The sequence below is a fragment of the Arachis stenosperma genome, chromosome 4 (assembly GCF_014773155.1).
Source record: "Arachis stenosperma cultivar V10309 chromosome 4, arast.V10309.gnm1.PFL2, whole genome shotgun sequence".
Lineage (NCBI taxonomy): Eukaryota > Viridiplantae > Streptophyta > Magnoliopsida > Fabales > Fabaceae > Arachis > Arachis stenosperma.
In genome coordinates, this window is record NC_080380.1 from 29,564,478 (window position 1) to 29,574,029 (window position 9,552).

At 33.1% G+C, this 9,552-nt stretch overlaps 1 pseudogene; it reads right to left on the reverse strand.

Annotated features, from left to right (window-relative positions):
• Positions 1–5,822: 5,822 nt before the first annotated feature.
• Positions 5,823–7,626, reverse strand: LOC130974830 (cullin-associated NEDD8-dissociated protein 1-like; annotated as a pseudogene).
• Positions 7,627–9,552: the final 1,926 nt, after the last annotated feature.

The window sequence follows — 9,552 nt, forward strand, 5'->3', positions numbered from 1 at the left end:
TTTTGGTTTCATTTGAATCATGCTTAACTTGGCTAGATCTCTTTATAAATTAACTGATCCAATTCCATGCTTTCTGATTGTAGTAACATTTTCTCTTAAAATTTGTGTGCTGAGAACTATTGAGGATTCTCTTGAAGTGCCTTCAAATCCCGAATAAGGGAACTAGTGACAAAGGTCCTATTGAGACGAGGCATCAAGCTGAAAAGATTGTTGTGTCAAATAAAAGTGAGCAAAAACAGAATTTGCAGCTAATTGATTTTGCATCGCAGCTCAGAGACTGAGTAGGGAGTAAAAGCCTAGCTCTTCTAATTCTCTTTTTTCCTTTTTAACTTTTAACCTTGCTCTCTCCCTCCTTCGCTAATAATTCATGTAAAGTTACGGAATTTCATATAGATTTTGTTGTCGGCTTGATGGTTAGATATCCATGTTGGATGCGATGGACTTTGGTACAAAATGTCCAAGAAAATAGAAGATTGATAAAAAGAGATTCTGTTAAGTGATTTTTTTCTACACCTTTTTATTCTCTAAATTTCAATATTTCAAGTAATTTTGTTGTTATAGTTGTGAAATATATATTATACAGTTTATTTTTTTACTTCAATAAAGAAGAGTTCATCATAAAAAAATTTGAAAAAAAATGAGGTAAATAGCACTGATGATTTTGAGTTTTATTCAGAATTATAAGTTCTTAATAGGATAACGAAAAAGTGATACATAACGAGATAAATAAAAAATACATAATTAAAAAATTCGTCTATTTTAGTAAGTCTAACAATAAAACATGAATAATTCTTTCCAATTTCAATAAAGATGCTATGGGTGTATCATAAGCCATCATAATTGAAACCTCTCGTCAACATCTGCCCGTATCTTATTCCAATCTCTGGTGACGAAATCTAATGCTAAATACATTCTACTCCTTTTCTCATGCAGTTGTAATTTATTTTACTAAACGTTAACACATGTATTAGTGTAATTAAAGAGCGAAATTCTCTATGTTAAAAGTTACCTTTGGGGGGACCATAGGAGTGAATTCCTGTTGCACATCCATCCATTGCATAACCCATACAGCTGAATCATTGCTGTGTGAAAACGTATCATGTAATACAACATAAGGCCGTCGAAAGAAAAAATATATATATATATATTAAATTAAATAACAAATAATTTGAATAATTACCTATTTGTGCACCTAGGAATACCTATTGCCCTACGGACGTCCCAACCCTCGAAACTCACTATTTTTTGTATACCACATTATGCATACTTCTCTGAAAATATTATTTCAGAAAGAGCCACTCCCTGTAATCAGAATATTGTGCTTTATTATTCGAAGTAATGTTATTATTAGCTTTGTTTCTATAGTAGGAGAACTTACTATATTTCTAATATGATGCTTGCATGGTTCATCATCTTCAACCTTACAGTGAGAGTCTAAATGATAAAGTATTTTATCAGGAATGCTCATTACCATTAGATACCAGTTATCATTCTCTTTAATTGGGACATATATCTATATAACAAATAGGATTTAATATGTATAAGTACAAGTTTGAGTACTTTTCATTATAATAAAAATATTCCAATAATTAATGAGAACTTACAAATTGAAGGTCATGGGTTGGTAGCATATAATGTGCATATTTTTTCAGTAGGTCATGATCCTCCATATGTAACGACACGTCATCCTAGGTATGTTTAAGCACAATGGTTAAAGTATTTTACTTAGTTAAAATGAGCAAATCAAGATTTTGACTTACTGCAAATGATGGTGGAAGGGACCAAACATTCTTTAATTTGATCATGCTAATATTTGATGTTATCTTCAATGCAATCAGCTTTATTACCAGTTCAAACACTTGCTTTCCAGGTACGAGACAGAACAGATCTTCTCTAGTTACAGTTGTATTGTGAATATGAACCAAATTCTCTCTCACACAAAGCCAACATGTTAGCCACAGATATAACTAAAATTAAAAATAAAAGATACCAAAAAAAATGCTCACGCTATAGCATTATCAGTAGCAAAGATGTACATAGCCATATTAATCAAATCCTCACTCGACCTCATATCTTGTGGTAGTTTGAATGAACAGTGAAGATTCTGCACAAAACATAAAGGTTATCCACAATACACGTATTTGAATACTATGCCAATAAATTATTTTTAACTAAATCAAATAACTTTCGAATAGAATTTGACTTGAAAGCCAATTTTTTTTGTTTCGCAGAGGTCGTTAATCGTGCATTGTCTATGGTGAAAGTTAAAGGCTCTTTGCGTACTCTAGTTTTCGCCATCTTGCTTGATAGTTGACCTTTGTACTCAAGTTTTGGCATTTTAGCTAGTCGTGCAAACGCTATGTTTTGGATAGATTGTGGATTATTGACTCTTGCCAATTTGTCCTTTTGCCTTACAAACGTACTCGGATGTTCATGCACGGTTTTATTAGTTTTGCTATTTCTTTGAAAACCCAATCTTGACTTTGGCTTCGATTTTTCTTCTCCATCCAGGCATGTTTATGTCTCTTTGTAGAACGATGGTGACAAATTGTGCAAAATCTCAATGTCCTTATTTTCGTCGGATAAATCCGTAAACACACAATGTTCGGACTTTACTTGCAACGGACAAGAGTTTTTCTTTGTTACATCACCACGGGATTTATTCTTTATCTCATATAGGTCCGTATTGTCGAATTTCTCATGCTTCTCATCAGTTTTACAATGAAGGGCGGTTAATTTATCAAGTGACTTCTTCGCCATCCACATTGTTTTCTCCATCTCATCAACTCTCTTAGATAAAGACTACATTATAAAAAGAAAATTAGCATTGGTATATATAAGTAACATTGTAATTTATCATGAATTGGATATATTACCTATATTGCATGGAGTATTTGTTTCAATGGAGAATTTTTAATAATTTCCATCGAAGAAGATCCAATGTGATCGTCTACTACTTTTTCTTCCATTGCTCTACTAGATTGAATTTTAGTTTTAGTAAAGATAGTTAATAGTGTTCTATGCTTGAGTGTTTATATATAAGAATAAGATTATGTTTCACACAACTAATTCTCTTTTAATAATTTAAATATGATAACCAATAATTTATAATCTAACTTTAAATTAAAAATAAAAATTTATCTAAAATTTAACAACTTTCCACAGCCAAAATTAGTATCCTTTTGTTTTGAATTAAAATAATAATAAATTTGAGGTTATATTTTAAATATTAGCTTTTTAAAAAAGATAAAATTAGATTATTTTATATAATCTTATTATTCTTAACTTCTTTTATCTTACTCTAATTAGATAACTTTTTTTTAAAAAAAAAGATAGAAATAAAATATTTTAAAATTTGTATTATTTTTATCTTATCTTTTATAACCGAATTTGCTGTATATTCATCCTAAGGGGTTATATCGTACAATACAAGACAAAATACTATCTGAGTGAGTAGTAAAAGATTATTCCAATGAAAAATATGCAGGTCAAGAATATGTTTAACGATATAACAAAAAGGATAGAAAACTTAGAATCAATCATTCATGTTCAACACTAAAAAATTGATGTGATCATGACACAACAGATAACTTCCACAAATAGTAGTTCGATATTGGATCCTACTGTAGTTGTGCAATCTTCGGAAAGTACAAAAAATAGTGATCTTATTAATATCCTGCCAATTCAACCCAAAAAGTTATTCCACTCGGATATTACTCGTGAAGCACAAACTCCACCTAATGGGGAACCACATGTTAGAGTAGGAGTTGTACTGCCAATGCAAACCTTTTTTTTTTCTTCTTTCTTTTACTTTTTTTTCTTTTTTCTTTATTTTTTAGTGTAATCTTGAAACTATTTTTTTAACTGTAATAGTGGACACTTATTGCATTTGAGCCTACACCTTCGATGATGTTAGCCAATTCTCAAGCTGATGTTGCAACCTATATTTTTTCGGATACGTTAGATCCGTACGTGTGGTTTATGATTATGTGTAATATATAATGGTTTAAAAATTCTATGATTCTCCCAGTTAACTATTTTATGACTTTGGCAGTTCTGAAAAATTAGTAATCTCAGTTGAAAAAGGTTATAGAAGTACATTTAGATGTCTTGTGCTGGAGAGATGTGTCGAATCACGAGTAAGTATAGAGGTCAATGCATAATATACTTTTTCTTGTAATTATATTTTTAAGCCTCTATTTACCTATAAACATGTTTTACATATAATTTTAACATATTATAGGTTATAAATCTGGTGACACTTATGATGACACGTGTATTTCGACGTAGGAATGAAGATCTAATTTGCTGGTTCATGCTTGAATATTTTGCAGTAAAGTTATCCCTATAATATTTCTAAATTATTAGTTAATATTTTTGTTTAATAGTTTGAGTGGATATACTAATTTATAAAGAAGTTCTTTTTTCTAGACTAAACCATGCTATGTACTCACACGAGTAAAGTGTATAATTAAATTATCAGTTAAAAAAATAGTTGTTAAATTGAAAACATATTTTCATTTAATAATATTTTTTTGTTTGCAGCGATATGCCTTAAGCGACAAATACAAATCGGCGGAGGTTATATTTGATTTCCTTGGAGCATATATGTCACTGAAAGTTAGCCACGTCATTAGGGTACAAGTGACCAATTTGTTTCCCGTTAATATACTATTATATTTTTTAATGTTTATACTGATTTAAGGTTTATTGCAGGTTTTTATCCCTATCTGTGAGGAACTACATTGGTATTTGGTTATTGTTGACTTTACGAGTCGTCGCCTAATTTTATTGGATTCATTGCCTTGTGTCGAAAAACATCAACAACGCAAAAGGAATGCAATTAAAGTGGTAATTATTTGTTCTAAATCAATACTCAATCATCTAGAATCACTTAACAATTTAACAATTTAAATAACCGTTTGTTGTAACTAGTACTCTTAGTCAATTTAAATCATTTACAATTCATTCTTTTTTTTTGTCATGAATTCACTCTTGTACAGGCAACTTATTTGGAAGCGATGTTAGATGATCATACTTTTTATGATGATAAGTCTAAAGTTGTAGATTGCTCCACTTTTTGGCCTATCACACCTTTTGGCCTACCCACTCAAAAAAATAGATCGTAAGTCTAATATTTAATTTTTTTTAAATATCATAACTCATTCAATAGTTTATATCTTATATGTATATAATAACTATGTGTTGAATGCTTTATATCTTAGGAATGATAGCGGAGTTTGGGTGACCAGTTGAATGAGAGAATGTACTTTACAAGATGGCTTCAATATCCAGGTCATATTTATAACAAAGTATTTTTAACATAATTTTTTCAACACACTTCTAATTAGAATTATATTGTTGGTGCTCTAAGAAGATTAACGACTCCACACGAATGAGACTTGCCATGGATCTGGTTTTAGAGGAGTAAAACTATTTGTGTCTCGTAATCCAAGAAAATGCTTGGCAATATAGGAGCAAGGTGGAAGCAGAGCATGAATTCATTTGGGAATGAGGAATTATCTTTTTAGATATTTTTAATATTTTCTTTGAAAGACAAATTACTAAGCTATGTTTCATTATTTTATACACTAATTTATCCTTATTCTATATATTACAATTCTATATTACTAATTTCCTTTACTTTATCAGTTAATATAGAATATTCATAACCTATATATTCCCGTAACTAATCATTGTTGAGTATGATAAATACAATATAACTTAATCCAAAAAATGAACAAGAGCAAAGTTCAAACATATCCTGAATTTATAAGATATAATTGATCTATCTTAATCCAAAAAATGAACAAGAGCAAAGTTCAAACAAAAGGAGATTGGAAGGATTCAATGACAATATTTTCTGTATGAGCATGTGCACTAAGATCCTTCCTCCTATCAATCTCTCCCAAACATAGAAGGGCAAGGTGCTGCTTAGCAGAATTAGAACTGCTGTCATCCTTGAGAATGTCTGTCAGCATTTTTACTGTGTACGAACACTTCTGATCCCCAGCAGCAAGGCACAGAACAGCCATACATTGAGCTATTGAATGCAACGCTTGTTTGGCAATGCCACCTGACTTGGCGCTGGCAAGTAGTGACTCCAGCAGAGAATCAAAGCTAGTGTTTGGAAAATAGACTAAAGCAGCAAAAAAATTCTATAAAGCCAAAAGGGCTTGCCCCTGCAGCAAGGAGCTTTTAATTAATGTCAGAGCTTGAGGAAGAACTTTGTTTCTGATAGCCAGACCAACACTAGGACCGGACCTCTTGTCACTCATTAACGTGTAGCAGAGTTCAAGGGCAAGAGCTATCATATGTAAATCAGAATCACTAATTAGTCCCGACAGTTCTGCACTAATAACTTTATATGCAGAATAACCAATCTTATCACCATATGCAACTATAAGTGAATTTAAGGTTCCTAAGGTTGCCTGCCTTAGTGCTCGATTAGCTTTCCGTAGAAATGCAGTCAACTCTGCTATTACATGCTCCAGAACACGACAGATCCACCCGAAGTGGAGAAGCAACAATGACAGCAAATGCCTTGACAGCTTTAAGACGAGTTATCTCATTTCCCATTCGATCAATACAGGAAGGCATGATGGTAGTTCTTCATTTAGATGATCACCAAATGTTGACACAATGAGGCCAATGCAGGAGATGGCACACTCCTTAACCTCCTAATCCTGATATTGGTTTATTATGCGCGACATAATGCCATTATAAATGGGATGGACGTACGGTCTGAAATCAAATCCAGATCCCTCAATGCTTGGGCGGACAACACGTATGAGTTCTCCGTATACCCTCAAGGCCTCAGCAGTGACCTTGTAATATCGCTCACCAACAGCTGATAGAACAGGAGCAAAAAGAGCCTTAATATATGGGTGGAAAACATCAGGAGAGTGTGAAGATAATACCAATCTAGTAAATACGAGAGCTTCAATCTTCAAATTTGATGTACATGATTTGTCATTTAATGCTTTTTTGATTCCTGGAATGAGTGACCCAACGTGGTCTGCAAGACAGTCTGGTAAAACAACCACCAGTTCTTTCAGAACAGAAAATGCACCAACCTTTGTCTTGATAGATTTCTCACGCAACTGCCTATTTATAGATTTGACAATCTTTGAAACTTCATGCTTCAACAACCATCTAGGACTCGTTTCATTTGCATCAATCTGCCCTTTACTTACATTGCTAGTTTGACGCAAGAGCTCAATGAAAGTATTAAATACATCCATGTTGACATTTTCTTCTCTCTCTTTAAATCTGTCGATCAATTTGGGACAAGCCTCATCATATAGCTTTGAAAGCATTTCAGGGCGAGAAACAATCAATGCTGCTAGGCATTTGGCTGCTACTCTTCGAACTTTCCAGCTGACATCTCAATTATATCAAAAACTCATGTATCTTAATTCTTAATTGCTTTTGACACAATCAATCAAGTAATAGTACCATATTGGTTATATTAAAACAATGATTATTTTCTTAATGGAACCTAATGAAAAAAAGAAGTAATGAGGTAATAATGTGCACGAAGAAAGTAGAGAAGTGAAAGAAATTAATACCCATCTCTGGTGCACAGAGGGCAACGTCATTGTTCTGCTTTATGTAGCTTTGCATCAGTAAGAAAATTAAAATTCCATGGAACCAAAACCAAAATTAACGATCAAGTAGTGGCACAATCACAAAATTAACAATCACAGGGAGTGGACTAAAATTAGAATTCGATGGAACCAAAACCAAAATCAAGAAGAGGAAAACCCTAAATTCGGTAATTTGATAACAGCACATCACAAGAAATGAACCGAAATAGAACTTCCATGAAATTACTAGGAAGAAATAAGCAATAAATAGCATCGAGTCAATTATCAAAGCCTCATGAAAGATGAAATGCTAGAAAAAATAATTAAGAGTGAATACAAAATTGAAATCGAAAACATTATTGAGAGAGGATGTAATTAGAATAATTAGCATATAACAATCATTGAAGTAATTAGAACAAGAAGATGTGAATTTAGTTACAGATCTAAGAGTGAGAAGTTAGAACGCAAATTGAGAAACAGATCGAGGAGGCGAAGGCATGTTAATGGATAAGGAGAAGCTACCAGAGCAAAAGCTCGTGGAAGGAGGAGAAGCTCGCAGGAGTAAAAACGGCGTTTTGCGCTGCGGCGGCGGCGGATTAGTCCTTGCGTCGTCTGAGGCGTGTTGCGGTGGCGAGGATAAGCGAACGAGAAGAGGAAGATGATGAGAGAATGGCAGTGATTGAAATTGGAAGAAAAACCCTAGCATTTCCCAACTTCTTCCGCTGTGAACAACTCCCCGACATCATGATCCGCTGCTCAGATCAGATGCATCTATAGTAACGAATAGTTCTTCCGTAAGCCATAAGGTACAGGGTCCAGAACTTCCATTCTGCTAGGGTTCTCTGAATCTGAAATCAAAAAGAAAAGGGAAAAAGTTAGAAAACCAAAACTTTAAGGGATCAAAATCTAATTAGTAATTTTTTCAAAAAAAAGGGGTATATTTTGTAATTATTTTGATGATGGTTAATTTAAAAAAAAAGGGTATATTTTGTAATTATTTTGATGATGGTAAATGATACTCCTACAAAAATGTAGGAGTAAGGAATCCATGGCCACATAAAGTAGTCGGATATCCAAGTTTTATTTAAAAATAAAAAAAAAACTAAAAAAATTGCCACGTAGAAAAGTGTTAAAGTATAATTAGAATCAATTAGATCAATTAGTATTATTTAGCATTTTTGAATATTTATTATATGATATTACACATTTATTATTTCGATTCTTTTAACACCTATAAATACCCCTTTATATTATATCATTCTATGCAACTTAAATACACACAAATATTTTTTCTATTGTTCTCTCTTACCCTTTTTAACATGGTATTAGAGTCATGATATCCTCCTTGAGGAAGATAAGTTAATTTTCTTCTGGTGAAATTACCGTATTTTTATATTTTTCTTCCGTATCATCTTTTTTTCCTTCTCTTTTGTCAATGCTTTGATGTTTTTCTTATCTCATCGACTAGCCTATCAACTACTTACTTATTCTCATGGAAAAATCATATTATTTTCGTCACCTTCCGATAGTTTGTCATCCCTTTACACTTTGTCACTTTTTAACAGTTTTCCGGCAGTTCGCCATCTTTACAGCAGTTTTTCGACAGTTGGTCACTCTTGCGGCAGTTCTGTTTACGCTTCCTTGTAGCAATTCCGTTTGCACTTCCTTCTGACAGTTTCATCTACGCTTTTTTTCAACAGTTTCATCTACGCTTCCTTATGGCAGCTCCGTCTGCACTTCCTTGCGGCAGCTCCATTTGCGCTTTTCTTGCGGCAGTTCCGTCTGCGCTTTCCTTGTAGCAATTCCATCTGCGCTTCCTTGCAGTAGTTCTGTCTGTGCTTCCTTCCGGTAGTTTTGTCTGCATTTTTTTTGCAACAGCTTCGTCTGCGCTTCCTTGCGGCAGCTTCGCCTGCACTTTCTTGCGGCATTTTCGTCTGGGTTTTTCTTGCGGCAATTTCATCTG